This window comes from Pelodiscus sinensis, chromosome 2, assembly GCF_052426305.1.
Source record: "Pelodiscus sinensis isolate ZL-2025 chromosome 2, ASM5242630v1, whole genome shotgun sequence".
Classification (NCBI taxonomy): Eukaryota; Metazoa; Chordata; order Testudines; family Trionychidae; genus Pelodiscus; species Pelodiscus sinensis.
In genome coordinates this window covers 47,236,228-47,253,958 of record NC_143053.1, presented here as the reverse complement: position 1 = coordinate 47,253,958, position 17,731 = coordinate 47,236,228, and the positions used below count along the sequence as shown (strand labels likewise).

Genomic DNA, 17,731 nt, shown 5'->3' with positions numbered 1-17,731 from the left:
AAAATTTCTGAAGTGGCCCCTGGCAAAAAATCCTTGTCCACCCCTGCATTACAGTGTCATCAACACTGTCTGGATTACTGTGACTTGCTGTGCTCTTCACAATCTTTGTGAAACAGGAGTTGAGCCATTTCCCCTGAATGGACCCATGACAGTGATGGACAGCTGAACCAGTACTGCCAACACTAAGTGCACCTCCCACAGCTTGAGCGGCACATATCTAGGCAACAGAAATCTGGGGTGTTCTGTGCTCCCACATTATAAATGTGCTTGGGCCACTGGAAAAGGGAGAATAGCACCTTTAATGTGTGTGTGTCAATGGTGTGTTGCATTGCTTGTGGGGGGAGCATTTGATTTCCATGCACGATACTTATAAATGATATGGCAGTTTATGGGATGTGGGGAGATCCCACACTACAGATTGATATAAATAACTGATTCATGTTGATAGTTGTATTGAGATTTTTTTTTTCATACAGCTTCCTTATTGTCCCTGATCATGTATTATTTTATTATTTATTATTATTATATTATTTGAAACACATGAGAGAAGATGTGATGCAGTGATGTTGATACCATTTTTAAAGACAGCAGAACCCTTTATTTTTAAACTTTTATTGGAAAGATATGGTATTAAACCATTAGCAGCCAGGCTAGCTACTGTTAGTACACCTCTGCCACCAAAACCTGAAAAATAACCCCCCAGAACCAAGTGCATGCACATATGCAAGCCGTGAAACCATATGCAAGACTGAAGCTCTCTTTCTCCTGACCCTCTAGTCACCTCGTCCTTTCTTCCATGTTTGCTACCCACTTGATACCAGGGAAAGGAGCCCAGGTGTCCACAGGGGAAGGGTGCATTCTGGATGACTTCATAAGCTCACTTTTGCTCTATGTAGTTACTGTTGCATGGGACACACAGTCATGGAGTCATTCAACCGTTCCTGGATTGTTTGGACTCTGCACAGAGAATGTGAGCCAAGGGCAGATGCACCAAGAACCAGGCTGAAGTCTTGCACCCACTGGAGCTAGCATTCACTCCACCAGTTCTTTCTGCTGAACTCTAGCATCCTCTCTTGATCACCATTCCTGTTCCAGGAACTGTGAAGCAAGTGTCAGCTCTTACTTTATGCACCAACTAGGAAGCCAGCCGGAGCCTTTCCTTTTGCCTCTGAGCATATCCTTCCTCTTGCTGCAAGCTGCTCCATCTTCAGTACTGGAAATGCCTGTTGGCCCTGTCTAGATTTCAACCATACATTCAACATGGAAGTGCTTCCTGGTGGTGTGTTCCAGGAAGGTACGGCGATTCAGGCTTCTGCTGCAGCATGGGCGAGCTGAGAAGGGGCTGCAGTCAGTTGAGATCGAGGGGCCTGAAATAGGACAAGACACAGAGCTTTTATTGTCTCAAGCAGCTAAGTGCAGGAGCACAGGAAAAAAAAGTCTGTTTTGGAATTGCAAGGGCTTAAAATGTTATTTTTAACACTGAACTACGATGTATTGTTGGAGGGATGCCTCAGACCACAGACTCTCCCTGGACACTGCTTGGTTAATTGCGGTGAAAGAAGTGCATTGAGTATGGACATTAAAAGTCGTAACTGGTTTTTTTTCTTAAAATTGCAGGCCACCTTGAGCTTTGCGGGGAGGTCAGTGGCTGTGTCATGCACCATAAAACTTCTCTGTCATTTCAGGCATTCCACATGTTGGAGGACATCAGAGTTTTTGTGGTGCCTGATTGGCAGAGAGGGGTTAATCCAAGCTGCCATTGGGAAGCCACCAGTGAATGCCACTGAAATAGTCAGATGTATAGTTTCCAAACAGCATATTTATGAGCAGAGTATGATGGTCAGCTACTGAGACGGACCTGAAAAATATACCCTTCCCCAGAATATAACTACCTATCTCGAATTCTTTCTACAGGAAAAGTTTTCAGCTATATGCACCAAGGACTGGGTCGCAGTTCATGAAGGAATCATCTAAGTGGTTTAGTTCCTCCCCAGAACTTCTGATATAGTCTGTTATGATTGCATACAAACACACAGAAGTCCACTGCCATCCCTCGGCCCTGCCTCTGGCCTCTCCACCTTCCCCAGAGTATTTCTGGACTGAATTCAAAACCCCAGTCATATTTAGGATGCCTAATGTCATCACTCCCAGACTGCATACACTATGTTTAGCAGAAATAGACTATATTTGATAAAAGGTTACGTTTCGACCTTTTCTTGCCAGTCCCTCCACAATGCATGTTGGCTCATTACACAATTGGGGACTGGAATAGAGTGGAGCATGTACAGGGAAAGCAAAGAAAGAAAGCGTTCCGCGGGGTTATTTTCAACAGAGTAGAATGCTGTGGCAAAAACACGTGTCCCTTCCTACAAAAAAAATTACTGTAAAATGCTTCTTTTACTGTTTGCTTTCCCCACTCTCCATTTTGATTTCCAAATGAAGGGAGTGGGTGGGACACCAAAGCACTCATATTCCATCCAACACTAGTGGATACAGATTGCTGTATCCCAGGGTTTGTAATAACCTTTGCATGGTTCATAGAATGCATTCCTATGTTAATAAATACAAAAATGGACCAAGAAACTCACCAAGCGTCAGGGTGCTTCTGTCTCTTTCTCGTCTTTGGCCAGTCCTGTGCCAGTTTCTTCACCATTTGCTGGTATACATGGTTATTACTGGTTCTCCTACTGAAGTTAACTGTTTTGCTGGTTTTGGACCAGAGATTAACCAAAATCGGGCTGTGTTCCCATGAGCATTAAACAGGAGATTTTGTAAAGGACCAATGTTCTCGGAAGGTATGTTTGCAGCTCTGTGGTCAGAATAAAATGTCAAGGTTAGATGCCAAGCTGCTGTGCTAAAACCAAGAGGGAGCACACTTCTGTTTCCTGGGAACTGAGTGATGACTTGGTATTGTGGAATAGAGAAGGCAAGGCAGAGTCCCAGGGTGTGAGTCCAGCATGGCTTCATCCATACTGCAAAATGATAGGGCTCGAATCCTAGGTCCTGTCTGGACTCAGGCTGGGATCCTCTACCCCTGCAGGGTCCTGCAAGCTGGGATCCAAGCCTGAATCCAAGATATGTGTGTGTCAATGTCTGGGAGGTGTTAAGACTTGAGCTTGATTGTGAGCCTGGGCTTTTATTGCAGTGTAGACGTACCCTCAGCTAGCTTAAAACCATCAGAGTTGGCTCTATGCAAACACTTATTATCGAAAGTAGGAGACTATTACACGGAAGTGGGTTCAGACTATATATAATCTGGCCAGGTTGCTGCTACCATAGCGGCAAGAGTGAAGTGGTATAAACTGGTGCTAGTCAGATGAGTCTTTTGGCAACTCTAACATGCTCCAGGGGCTGTGTCCTATCCCTTATCTGCCCTGAGTTCTACTCTGGCTAGCTGAGAGTTTAGATCCAAGGGTGTTTTCACTAGGAAAATAAGTATGTTCATGGTAAGTTCAGAGGTAAAACCCTACTGAAGATGAAGTAGTTTGTAGTTTTCCCACCTGTGAGCAGGTTGGCTGGGGGCTTTATTATGACTTGCTAACTCATGCTAAAACTATACACTGTCCTGTCTTCCCTTTTATGTTGTGTTAGTTACTGCATATTAGCTAATAAGAAGTTAAAACACACCTTTCTTCCTAAGGATGACAAGGCCATAGCATGACAGTTACAGTTACCTCCATACACATAGCTGGGACCTCAGTACATTTTTATTCAGTGGGAAGATAAGGTTGAGATGTCATCCTGAATGCTTTAGAAATCTATTCAACTGAAGAAATAAATTACCTGAATTTCAAACATGCTGGGCACTCACATCCTTTGAAATCAATAGCTTCAGCAGAAGCTGTGACTACTCAATACCTTTGAAAATCAACTCAAAAGGTGTTTAAATCTCTAAACTGGGACCATTTTGACCTTGGAGAACTTAAAAAGCATATGTACATCCTTCATATTTTAATATAATTCCACTATGGAAATGTCTCAGAGATGAAGTAAAACCTTAGGACTCTGAAAATTAAATAGCCATGGTTCTTTTATGAAATATACTTACAAAGTAGAGACCATTAACACTGATTGAACACATTAAAGCTGAGCTCAGCCTATGTTCTAGACATTAAATTTCCTCCATACATTGCCATTTTGTTAGCAGTGACCTGAAATAGGATTGAAATATTGATGTGTAAGAATGGTCCCCCACTCAAAGATAAAATTAAATTAAATTTTAAAGGATACGTCTACACAGCAGAGCTAAAGTCGAATTAAGCTACACAACTTCAGCTATGTCAATTATGTATCCTAAGTTGAAAAAGCTTAACTCCGCTTTAGGTGCTGTCTACGCTGCAGGAAGTTGAAGGAAGAACACTCTTCCTTTGACTTCCCTTAGTCGTCGTAAAATGAGGGTTACAGGAGTCGGAGTAAGAAGCCCTCCAGCTTGACTTTATTTTGAAATAAAGGCTTGTAGTGTAGACGTGCTCTTTGTTATTTTGGAATAATGTCAGTTATTCTAAAATAATGCTGCTGTGTAGACCAGTGTTTCTTAAACTGTGTTCCGAGGCACACTGGTGTGCTGCGAGGCAGTTGGAGGTGTGCCATGGAGAACACCAGAGTTTTTTTTTTTTTTTTGCTTAACAAAAAATCCTTGGTGTTCCTCATGAAAATATTATTTGGTGTTCCTCGGTCTTAAAAAGTTTAAGAAACACTGGTGTGTCTTAATATATATCAAAAACATCCGGGCAAACTGAAGACTCTATTTGTGTTAACCTCCAAAGATGAAAATTTGGGGTGTAATTTGGATAAATATTCAAATATCCAGGATGCTTATGTTAACGTCTTGTTAATCATACACTGGGAAAGCAGGTATCCTCAGCCCTTTGCACATCGTGTAGTAGGCATGCTCTCTGTTATGCAGCCAGGGCCTACTCCAGCTTCCTTTCACTGCAGTGAGACTTGGATTGGATCCCTTATCCGTTCATAAGGAGGACGCAGGGCAACTTCTTCAGAATCTGCTGGGAGAGATAGCATTGTGTATATCTGTGTAAGCCCATGGTCTGAATTGGCTCTTTCCTGCCATTTATTGGTAAACCAGAGGGAAAGACCTCAGGAGACTATATTTGCATAGACACACTTATTGGCCACGGTGATCGACAGACATAGGAGCTTTACCAATATGATCAGTTTTGGCTGTTGTAGGATTAAATTTATGAGAGTCTTGAGACAGGGGGAATGAAACATTGTTATTCTTATTGCATGACTACAGTAGAACTGTACTCAGTATGGCCTAATTGAGAGACCACCCAAATAATGAATCTCTCTAAATCTCTCAGGTGTGTTCTACAGTACACAGTCAGATCAACACAAAGTGGTAGCCTACACTGATTTATCTGTGGGTGTGTCTTCACTTAAATTTGGCTCCCACCAATGTAGTGACCCACTGCACTAATTTGATGCACCCCTCCCATGTGGCACAGAGTCACAGTCAATGTAGTTATGTTGATGCGGTGGGTGTGTAGACACTGCATTATTTATGTTGACCATTGCTGGCTTCCAGCAGCTGGCCCACGATTCTCCACACTGTTCTGGTCACAATTATGAACCTCACAGCCTAAGCATCAGGTAGGCAGGAAGCCTTCCGTCTCCTTTAAAGGCTCCCAAATTTTTGAAATTCCTTTTCCTAGTTGCCTGTAAGTAAAGCTAGCACCTCGTCACTGCTGAGTGTAAGTGACCCGCTGACCATGCCAGCTACTCAGGCTATGTCGAGACTGTAGACTTCTTTCAGAAGAACCTTTTTTCGGAAGAGATCTTCCAAAAAAACTTCTTCCAAAAGAGAGCGTCCAACACACACAAGCACATTGAAAAAGTGATCTTCTTTTTCCAAAAGATAGCGTCCACACTGAATGGACTCTATCTAGCCTTTAAGCTGTGATTACTATGGATGAAGTGGCCACCAGGGCACCTGTGCTTTTTCTTCTTTCCTCTTCTTTTGAAAGAACTCCCTCTTCCCCATCCATACATGCCTTTTCCAAAAGAGCTCTTGTAGAAAAAGACTTCTTCCTCATAGAAAGAGGATTACCAATACCAGAAAACCCCTCTGTTCTTTCGATTTACTGTCAGAAGAATGCGATTGCAGTGTGGACGTAACTCATGTTTTGTTGGAAAAGTGGCCATTTTTCTGACAAAACTCTGTAGTGTAGACTCAGCCACACTCCAGCCATGTTCCTGTTTGGGGAAGGCAGGAGATACTGGGTTTCCTGGGCCTGTGGTGAGAAGAGGCTGTGCAGGCACAGCTCCAAATCAGCTGCAGAAATATGGGGATCTAAGAGAATATTGCACAAGGCAGGCAGGAGAAGGGCTACAAGGCCGGCCCACAATATTTTGGCACCTGAGGTAGAGAGCTCAAATGATGCCCCCATGCTCCCTCACTTGGGCCAAAACTTTGAAAGGTCTCAATTCTGCCTTCTTCCTGTGCTACTCCTCTCATGGTACTGCTCTGCTACCTACATATGCACCAGCAGCAGACACAATTTTCTACACTCTGGGCCCTAGTGGTGTCCCCCTTCCCCCCCCCACAGTCTGGCACCTGAGGTGGCCACCTCAGTTCACCTCATGGTAAGGCCAGCCCTGAAGGGCTACAACAGGGACTAGCAGCAGCACCATATGAAAGCCAAGGAGCTACAGCAGGGAGGCCACAATCACCCTAGTGCCATGCAGCAGACCTGGCATTTTTACACAGAACTGCATGCCATCCTGGGCATGACTCCACCCCTGGCCCCCTAAAAGCACCATGGATGCTGCTAAGGATCCTGCACCACATGCTCCTGCCATGAACAGTGAGGAAGAGGAAGAATATGGGGGACAGGCAACTAGAAGATCCAGCTGGTGAGTGAGCCAGGACCAGTTTTTGATTCCACCACAGTCCAGCCAGTCCTGACAGTTGAGCAGATATCATGAAGAAGGATAGAGCGGAGAGGAGAAAGATACAGGAAAAGAAGGACATGCAGCTGGATATGCCTTGCTTCTCAGACAGCAAACAGATGCTGCAGATTCTGGTGGACCTGCAGGGTCATCAATCCCATGCTCGCTTCCATCTGCAGCTCATAGAGAACTCTATATTGGGACCTCTCTACATCTCCTCCCAACATTCCCCGTGACATCACCAGTCTCTGCATGACCCCCACCATGGGGACAGGGGCGGGGGGTGGTGATGGCAGGGGACATTAAAGACAATCTCAGCTTCCCATACAATGAAATGTGAAAGCCGTGGTCGGTGTATGTGTAGCGTAAACAGAAATGGACGTTCTTTCCTTTTCAGACATTCTGTTGTCTTAACTTATTACGTTTATATATATTGTGGCAAAGCTCTAGCCGTGCCCCATGGTTCTAGGCAGTTGTTGTATGTCTCAGAGGCTTGCAGTGACCCTTTGCATTGCCTCTTACCTTTTCTAGAGGCCAGGGTCACAGCTTATGAAGCCGTCTTCATCACTGGCAAAGTCAAAGAATTGGGGTGAAACTCCCCCCCTAAATCCCGGCTTCCCTTTCCAAGAGCAGATTTTTAGTGGCGAGGGGACAGTTGGAGGGAACCTGGGGCCACTCACTGCTCTGGGTTCTGACCTAGGGACCCTAAGTAGTGGCCACGGACAGGGTTTTTTTCTCTAGCCCCAATATAGCTGCCTTTTCCCTGGGCCACTTCTCCAAATGCTCCCCTAGTGCCTTCTCCCTGGTACCTGAGTGAATCTTTCCTGTATCAACACAAACACTCTTTCCTTTTGGCAGCCCTCAGGCAGTAAGAACCCTACAAAATTGCTAGAAGTGAACTCACTGAAAACTGGACCAAGTAGTGGAACTTCAGAACATGGTGCTGTGGCTAAAGGCAGTGGGGTGAGAAATGCAGCAGCAGCAGTAGCATCACAGGTTCCCCCTACTCAGAAAATCCTGAGCTGTGACTGTCGACTGGACCTGAGCAGACTAAGGTCAGAGCAGAGCTGCAGAGATGGCAGCAGCACTGGTGAGCAGCAGCAGAGGTGGCAGTAACAACAGTGAGTAGCCACAGTAGCATCGTTCGCCTACCCCTTCCTGGGAGCTGCAGGTGAACCCGTCTGAATGCACCCCTGGACTCTGGTACTGAGCTGACCTCAGACGACAAACAGTGAGTGGCGTGCAGTGGAGAGGGAGAGGTATGTTAAAGGGACATCCATCCAGAGGACTTTCACTCTGCAGCATGGGAAATGGAAGTCAAGGTAAAACTGAGCCCAAGCTATTACTGGTTGTATATTTCTTAGTTATTGCTGTGGTGTTTTTCCAAACTAATGCTGTGTTCCCTGTCCCCTTCATACAACTTTTCATTTGTTATATACAAACTCCGTGCTTGTGAATGTATTGCCCTGAAGCCGACACTTGTTGCTACTGACGCCACCTGGCAGAAGGGTTCCATTGTCAAAAAACCCTTCTTTAATGCAACCTTTCTTCATTTCTCATGATTTTCTAATCTAATGCGCTGCAGATCGCAGCAACCCGGTGGACAGCATGAAACAAGTTACTATGTTTTACAATCATCATAGCACTTTCAGTTGTTTCCACTGTAGCTACGAACTCTTCTATCGTTTTCCTACCATCTTTATATTAATGGATTACATTTCATAGCCTTTGACCTCAGTATTTTTCATTTGGTACTTTTTTGTATTTCCTTCCTCCCCCTTTTGCCTTCTTCTGCAGCCACTGGCACCTTTTCCTTGACACTTTGACCAGCATATTGGTTTCTAGCACAGGATGTCACGGCAATACAAGGCAGCAGCTGGGAGAGTCAGAAGGAGCAAAAAACTCATTTTGTAGATGACCACATTTCATTGGAGGTACTTGATATGGCTGGGATACAAAATCTAAGGGGGAAATGAAAATCATCTGACTGGAAAACTACTATTTAGAGATAGCAATAAAGACAGGTTTCCTTGTTAATGTCACTGATTATTATATGAACTCTTTCATCATGTGATACCTAAAGTGAGCTTCCAAAGGCAGCTAGTTATATGCAGCCATGTGTATGTAATATGGAATTTCTTGTTTAAAATATTGTTATGGCAGGAGTCACCAGGTGGCACTGTTGCACATAGTCTTCCAAGTGCTTCTTCACAGTACACAAGGAATTTTCTCGTTTTAGAAGAGAAGAAATGCTTGTGCTGTTGATAGTTTTTGGTTATATATGTCCCTGGATAAAGGAAGCAAAAGTAGCTATCCCCCTCTTTTATATCTCTCTGTTGCTAGGACCAACTGATGGCTCATTCAGCCTCTAGAACAACTTATGACAGCCTTAAGGTTGCTCTAGGTTGTGCCCAATTGCATCAACTGTAAAGGGTTGTTATGGAAGCTGAGGATAGTAGAACTGCAGTTGCCTGGCCACATCCCTTTCTACTAACAGTTCTACTGACAAGCCCCCTGCTCCATGGGCCAAAAATGGGATGTGTCTGGCTAGGTTGGATCTATGTCAGTGTAGTGTTCTTCTATGCAAGGGGAAGCTTCAGCGGGCTACTTAAGACAGCTTTAGGTCTGCTTTGCACCACCATACCAGTACAAAGCAAATTTAATGGTTTGATCTAGCCGAGTTGATCTAGCTGAGTTGTGCTGTTTGGATTTCCATACTTGGAATGCAAGTGGTGAGAGGGAGAGACTTAAGGAGACCTGGCCAAATCGCAGATAGAGGCAGGCCATTGCAGAAGCAGAGCAGCCATCCGCAGGAGACATCCAGTGGGGAGAGAACTGCTATTCCATGCATGGCCACAAAGAGGCACCACCAGTGGGTAAATCCTTTCATGTGTATATATTGCTTAGAAGCTAGGTTCTTACAAGATATTAAACTGATCAGTCTGCCTAAGGAAGAATAAGGTAAAGATGTGCAAACCCTTCAGAAATAAAACCTTTTGATAAAATAGACATTAAATGATAAGAGCTCTGGAGTTTGTATCAATCACTCCTCTAGATAAAGGGTTTCTGTTTCTTAGGCTACGTTTACACTACAGAGCTATTTCAGGACACCGGAAGTATCTTCAAATAGCTATTCCATAGTCTTTAAAGCAGCCCATTATTTTGAAATAATGGTCGCGTTATTCTGGAGTTCCTGTAACCCTCTTTCCACGAGGGTTAAGGGATGAAATAAGATTTTTCGAAATAAGCTACAATTCGATAGTGCAAATTGCATAGCTTATTTTGAGGTAAGGGTGCAGTGCACACATACCCCTAGAAACCCTACTACAAGAATCCAGAGTGAGCTGAACATTTATTGTGTATTTTGTAATCTTGCCAGTTTCCTCCATCACATGTCCCTGGGTTTACCCTTTCCATTTGCAGGGCAATTAAATGATTTTCTTGTTTTAGCCAGCACATCATGATAGATTTTCTGACTTCTGCACAAAGGATTTTAAAGAAATTTCCTTGTTGTTTTTTCTACTTTTGGTGTATCTGCATGTTTATAGCAAATGGATTTTATTTCAAATTATATGTCAGAGGTCCCATCTGTTTGCTTATGAGTCATAGACCAAAGTGAGTGTATTTTAGGTCACTCCCAATAAACATAAATATAATTTTACTCACTAGTTCACATTTTTTCCAACAGAAATCCAAGATTCTTTTGGTGTTTGTGTGGTGTTTTGTCATGGGTGTATCCGTTAGTGGAACCGTGTCACTCTTTGGCAAAGGTTTTCTCTCCCAGATGGAGATGATGCTATCGTGTATGTTTTCTGTCATATATTCCACACTTGTTGAGTGAGTGATATTTTTTCCTCAGTCTGACTTTCCTTTTGATTTTTATTCCCTCCTCCTCTCTGCTGTCATCTCCTAATGAAATGGCATATGTTAGATTGGCTGTGGTTAGTACATAAGGAAGAGGCTGGCTGTGGAGAGCCAGCAATCTGGAGAGGTTGCATGATCTGCATGGGATGATGCTTTAAAACCAACTTGTAAAATCATCAAGCCAGTGCAAATTGCAGTCTCCCTCTTGTTAAGCAATTTCTTGCCACAGATATAGGACACTGGTGCTATTTCAGCTTAGTCTGCCTGCCTGTAGGCGTCAGGGTGGAGTTTAAAGTGTTGGTCTTGAACTATAACACCCTAAGTGGCTTGGCCTCTGCTTGTTGTAGAGACTGTCTGTGATTTGTGCACTGTTGATGGGAGCTTGTGGCTGAGGTGCTTTCCCCTTTGTTCCTTACAGATCTTGGAGGTGCTGCTGGGTTTACTTTATGGCTCTCCTTTTAATGCATAGCAAAAACCATAGCTAGCCTGGACAGGCTCTTTAAAAATAGAGAGTAATGGAACTCACAGGTAACAGTCAGCAGAAACAATAGACCATTTTCAGGGTCAGAACTGCATGCTTAGCTCACTCTGCTCTTTGAAGGGACTATATCCAATCCTATTAACTTCACAGTCAGATGCTACACTTCTAATAGATCCTGATTTGGGTTTGCCACCTCCTCAGCATTTTAGGGCTATTTAAGCAGTTGGTTAGCATATTTTTTAAGTGGTTTATTGAAGAAATAATCCCTCATTTTTGAGATCACTATAACATTCATTTTTATATAACCAATTGTAATTGCAGGCTGTAGTGATGTTCAAATTGGCTCTGTTTTTTTGTGGCACAATCTTGACTCAGTAGGTGATGTTGACTAGACCTTCAAGACTCAGCAGGCACCAATTCACTAGCCTCAGGGTTGTCTCTACATGTTCTCCTGCCTCCTCACAGCTGTCGGGTACGTGCCATGGAGCTGAGGGAGCATAGTGTATCTTGGCTGTTCAGGTCCAATCTTTCCCCTAATCTCTCTGCTCAGAGATTACCTACCTAATATGAAGCAAAATGCAGGACAATGTAGCACTTTAAAGACTAACAAGATGGTTTATTAGATGATGAGCTTTTGTGGGCCAGACCCACTTCCTCAGATCAAATAGTCAGTCTATTTGATCTGAGGAAGTGGGTCTGGCCCACGAAAGCTCATCATCTAATAAACCATCTTGTTAGTCTTGAAAGTGCTACATTGTCCTGCATTTTGCTTCAGCTACCCCAGACTAACACGGCTACATTTCTATCACTATTCTACCTAATATGTAATTTGTGTACTGAAGAACGAGGTTGGGGAAGTGGCAGAAGTTGACGATTCCATGCAGAGTAGTTCTGAACCTCCGGCATGTCCTCTGTTGGGTCTCTCTGTATTTCAGTGCTAGTCTCTTCCCACGAAAGCAGCCACAGAAGAGCCTATGTTGCTACTTTTCTTGCCTGGGTGGAAGGCTTCCTTGCCCTTCGGCTGAGAGCTGAGTCTAAGCAGATGCATTTATTCTTTAAATAGTTATCCCTTACCCTGACATTTATGCAGCCTGTTACAATAGACCTCATGTGGCTTTGTTCATTATGTAGCCACCTACAGAAAGGCTGTGCTTGACCCTTTGCACTGGTGTAAATGACTGCAGCACGCACAAAGCAGTGGAAAATCAGGTCCAGCTTTACGTATTGTACGCATATCTCTTGTTATTTCCTTGATTGTGTTACAACTGGCTGCCTATGTTTTTCCTTACATTGTGTATGTGATGTCTGTCTGGGGAGTTGGATTTTAATCACTCTTAAGTGTTTTAATATTACTATCCTTGTAGAAAAGATGTAGCGTCTTGCTACATAGTTGGAAACAGGTCTAGGGTGAATGAAGTATAGAAATATTTTCCTGATTGTGTTTATTTAATATTTGTTAGTCAATCTGAAAAATTCATTTTTATTAAAATCTTTCACAAAACAGCGATCGGAAAACATCTCTTTTCCGTACACTGTGGGCTGAGAAAATCCACAGACACCTCCATATTTTGGACTCAATGTGAACCTTGTTTTGGATAGTGATTTACAAATGTACCCATGTATCTGAAAATAAAATTCTGGATTTTGACATATGGCTAAACTCTGCTTTTCATAAGCATTGCCATAATATTTTATTTTCAAGTATACAGTCCATGTCTTGTACAAATAATTCGTAGTCTTTTATACATTTTGTTGAGTATCTAGTCTAAATAACCAATTTTCTGAAGGACATGCCAACGTATAGCTGTAGAACTACTCATAAAACATTATGACATGCTTGAGGAAGCTTTTTTGTAACTGGGAAATTTATTTCTTTGTATCAGTGGAATACCAATAGAGGGGTATAATCTTGGCTCCTGTTTGGTTCATTTTATGGCACAGGAAAGCTGCCAAAAAAGGCTAGTTGGGGATTCTCCATCCCCATGATTGGGATCTCTGACAGTCAGGCATCCCTTTCTTTCTGTCTCTCCAGAGTCCACGGACTTCTTGCTCTCTCTGAACATGCCTGTCAGATCTCGAAAAATAGTTGTTAGTGGGGGATCATCACTGAACTGGAATATTTCTAGTGAGAATCTTTAGAGCTAAGTACTAGGGCCAAGACTATTCAACATTTTCATCAGTGATCTGGAAGTAAATATACAGCCCCAGGAGATGATATTTTCAGATGATCAGCAGAGCTGGCAGCCTCCATGGGCTCCTGGGCTGGGCAAAGGAGCCAGCACTGTGCTCCCGGGAGGGACAGGGATGAGGGCTTCCAGTCCTTAGTGTTGCCCAGAGTGCAGTGTGCCCCAACACCGCCCTTACCGCTGCTTGGATCGCCATGCACTCTAGCGGTGACTTAAAGGGCTCAGGGCTCCAGTTGCTGCTGCTAATCCTTTGAATTTTGGGCCCTGGGGCAACTACTCCTTTTCATTCTCTGTCAGTGGGCCTGCAGGTGGCACAAACATTGGCAGAGCAGTAGATAAAAATGGGGAGAGAGCAGTCTTATAACCTGATCTGTATCGTTTGATAAGCTGAGCCCATTCACAAAAAATGTGTTTTAATGCAGCCACAAGAAAAGGTATATATCTCTCCTATAAATGCATTAGAGATTATGAAGTGCTAAGAGACAATGGCAACGAGGGCCACATAAGCATCTAAGATAGAGATAGAAAACGTATTTGTGGCATATGTGGCATACTCAAATTGCTCGTTTTCTTCTGTGGAATGCTAAGAATAGGCTGAAGCTCTAGAGATAAAGCATAAAATGGTTTAACTTTTATTACCAACATCTTATAGCCTGCCACTTTGCAAAAGCAAAGGCATGGCTCTTTCAGAATTTCCAGCATAGATACACATTTCATTTTCTAGGCTTGCTGACAAGTTGGTGACACCTTAGCACCTGTGCCATTACAAGAGAACCTTAACTCAACTATTCTTTTCATTAGGGCATTTGAAACATATTTCTTGTTTATTGTTCCATAGTGCCATCCGCTCTCCCTTTTTTTAGTGTGTGTGTGTAGAAATGGGGATATCTGGCAATGGCAGAAAAGGACAGGGACTTCATTTGTACAATTCATGTACTCTGAAGTGATGACACCATATTCCCCCTGAACAAGGGACAACAGGATTTTTATTTACATTGTATTCTGAAACTCGTTTTATGTTCCACCAGCCACTTTGAATTTAGATTGATGTTACTTTCATTCTACTATCCACTTTCTTAGTGCTAGAACTAATGTAAACATGGTGATTAATAACATAATTAATAGATGGTTTAGTTCTGATTACGTACATAAGCAGCACTATCAAAGCAAGTGTTCATTTGGCACCATGCAAACTGAACCATCCATCACAATTTATGGTTATCCTTTGTTTCAGAATATTTGGACAAGTAATACAGAGAGATGCTGTTGTCAGCATTAATCAAGTTATCTTGAAATAAAGTGCACAGCCCTGTTAGTGTTTTCTTCATCATGTGAAACAGCGAGGGAGTTGACAAATATGAAGTAAGCTATTGCTTCTGTGGAGTTACCCAGTGCCATTGAACTAAAAGTCAGTTTCTAGATATTGGTCAAACTCCTAACTAACCATCTGAGTTGCATGACATGTCTTCTGTTACATTCAAAGATTTGCCGCAGCAGTTTCTCTGAGAGGCCTCTTAATCATTTAATCACAACAGGCTGTGAATCCTCTAATCTTCTTTATAGAACTCTCTAAGGGGAAGTCAAACTCAATACTGAGCACAGAGTCAGGCTCAGGTACCAGATTAAAATGTGTTATTTTAATTACTAATTTTTCAGCATGCACCATGTGAAAGAAAGTCAGAAAAATGTACAAAGTATCAATTAACTATTATTATTTTTTTAAAAGAAAATCTTCCTTTAATGTCAATTCAAGGAAGTTTAATTGCATTGAATATTTCCTCTGATCTCATTTTAAATAAAGACTTAAATCATTTTTAAAACTAATTACCAAGAACAAGTGCACCATCTGAGGAGAAGCAGCAAGTTACAGGATTATCTCACTTAACTTATTCATACATCTGGTATGGTTGTGTGATGGGGGCTTTCCTTTTCATGAGTGATTAACTCTGTTCTATCTGGGGAATCTTCAGCTTCCTTCAGGAATTATTAAAGAACACAGCCTGTTACTTGGAAACACTCATAACCATTTACTTATACTTTGAGTAATTTACGAGTACAGAATTTTCAGGAATTCGTATTCTCACCAGATTATAGTCAGAATATATAGTTCAGAGCTAGATAGAACTGACTGGTACAGGAAGGCTAATTCTGCTTTTGTACATACACAAGTCATTTTTTATTACTGTTCAGTTTGTGGAAAATGATCTTGATAAGGCACCTCATTACTGATTACCCTTCTGCAGTGCCAGCTTCATGGCAACAAATCTGTGTTGAACACTCAACCTACTTCAGAAGAAAAAAAAGTCCCCTTCCCCTTTTGCAAGAATGCTGCTTGAGGGTCATCATGTAAAAGATGGAACACTCTTTGGAGCTTGTCAAGGAGACCCCTAAGTTTCATGATCAACCACAGCTATTCACAGGCAATAGAATAAAATGTACAAGCTTGAATTCTCACACCTTCTCAGTAAAGATGGCATAATGTATTTGGTGCCCTCCGTGCTGTCCCACCAACAGCATGAGAACTAACCAATTTCTGTTGATGTCAGTTAAACGACAAACTGAATAAAATTTCCCAAGTACAAATGAATTCATTCTCAATGAAAGACACTGCCATTTTTTATCTGATTTGGATGTGGAAGGTACCATTGGAAATCAATAACCTGTATGCATACAGTAAGATTATGGAGCTTTTTTTAACAGGATGAAATAAAAACTAACACAGATTAGTGTAGAGGTAATTTGCCTTTGATCTGAGAATCTTTCCACTCCCACAATGAGTAGAGCAGGATATATAGAGAGTGGGAAGTCCTCATTGATATTAAAATCCCATTGAGAAGGAGAGAGGGAAAAAGAGACAGGAAAGATTGGCTATTTTTTATGCCAAACTCTCATTGGGGAGGCAAGAAGTCCAGAAAAGAGACAGATGACTGATTCACCTTTGATGCTACAATTCTACTTTAAATGATGTTAAATCAAACCTGCCACCCTTCCTCCCTCCCTCCCTCCCAAAAAAGCCAACATAGAGCAAAGACAAAGGGGAGAAAGAATGTAGGAGTGGAGATGCTTCATTGATCTCACTATCCCACTACTGAACATAAACTTTCAAAGACTGGGGTGGAGGAGCAGAGAACAGAAGATGAGCAAGACTAGAGAAACAAGAGAATAGAAGTAAGGCACTCTGCAGAGTGTATTAATGGTTTGACACATCAGCATGTTGGTTAGAGGTTCAGTCTGACCCTCATCACCTAAGCTGAGTCACAGCTCCACAAATCAAAAGATGCCAGAATTAACAGTGCCTGTGCAGCCATGACTCTGTCCCCTTTTATGTATACATAATATGTATACCTGTGTAGCAGGATGCACAGGGATCACTGAATAAGCAATTTGTTTTCTCTTTGTTGTTCATTATGTGGGTCTGTGTCTTATTTACTGCACACTATTCAAACCTTGCTATTAATTTTTAATGGGCTTTTCTGTGTTTTGGGTTTCCCCCAAATCTCTTCTACTTAGCTCCCCAAGAATTTAGTTTGACTCCATTCTCATCCTTTAATTGGCAAGCAAGCAAAGCAACCCTGAGCTGATTAGACTCAAGTACAGGGCATGGTCATAGGGCCTACCTATGACACTATGCTCTCCTGCATTTACACCCTACTATAATAATCTTTGTACAAAATATGAAAAATAACTTGCTGATCAATGATATCATGGTGAAGTGTATGTAGCAATATTATATGTAAAGTTATGAAATCACCATGTTAGGTTTTATTAGTACATGTTCGAAACCACACAGTCTTGTTTAGGCAAAAGTTGTTTAACTGGCCAATCCTAAACAAAGGAATGTGTATTTACTGTACATGAATTTACATAAGTAGTAAACAGTGTCCTCAAGACTGCAGAGGCAGGGGCATGGCAAAAGGCAAAGCAAATTTGCATTTCAAAAAACAGAAGTGAGAGAGCATGGAGCCTCTTTTACCATCAGACTCCATGTCATCTTCTTTAGTGCTAGAATATACTTTACTGTGAAGATTAACTCTCTGAAGAATAAACTTCAATGGTCCAATGGGATTATAAAAGAGAGGGGTAGAGAACCACAACTTATCTCTTTACCCTAAGAAGGCAAAGGCAGCAGCAACTTTGAGCCATGGAAGCAGCCAATCAGAGCCCAGCAGGCTTAGATAAATGAAGTTGCAGGTGTTTAGCAGTTCGATTCCTGACTGAGAACAGTGGGGTTAGGGAGGGTGACTGGCTAACCGACCCTTCTGGCCAAAGTTGCTGAAGGAATAACCAGAGT

General features: G+C 42.3%; 1 protein-coding gene across 1 annotated transcript in view; it reads right to left on the bottom strand.

Annotated features, from left to right (window-relative positions):
- Nucleotides 1–17,731, bottom strand: part of CNGB3 (cyclic nucleotide gated channel subunit beta 3) — a 109,653-nt gene that overhangs the window by 49,899 nt on the left and 42,023 nt on the right. The gene's annotated exons all lie outside the window — the stretch shown is intronic.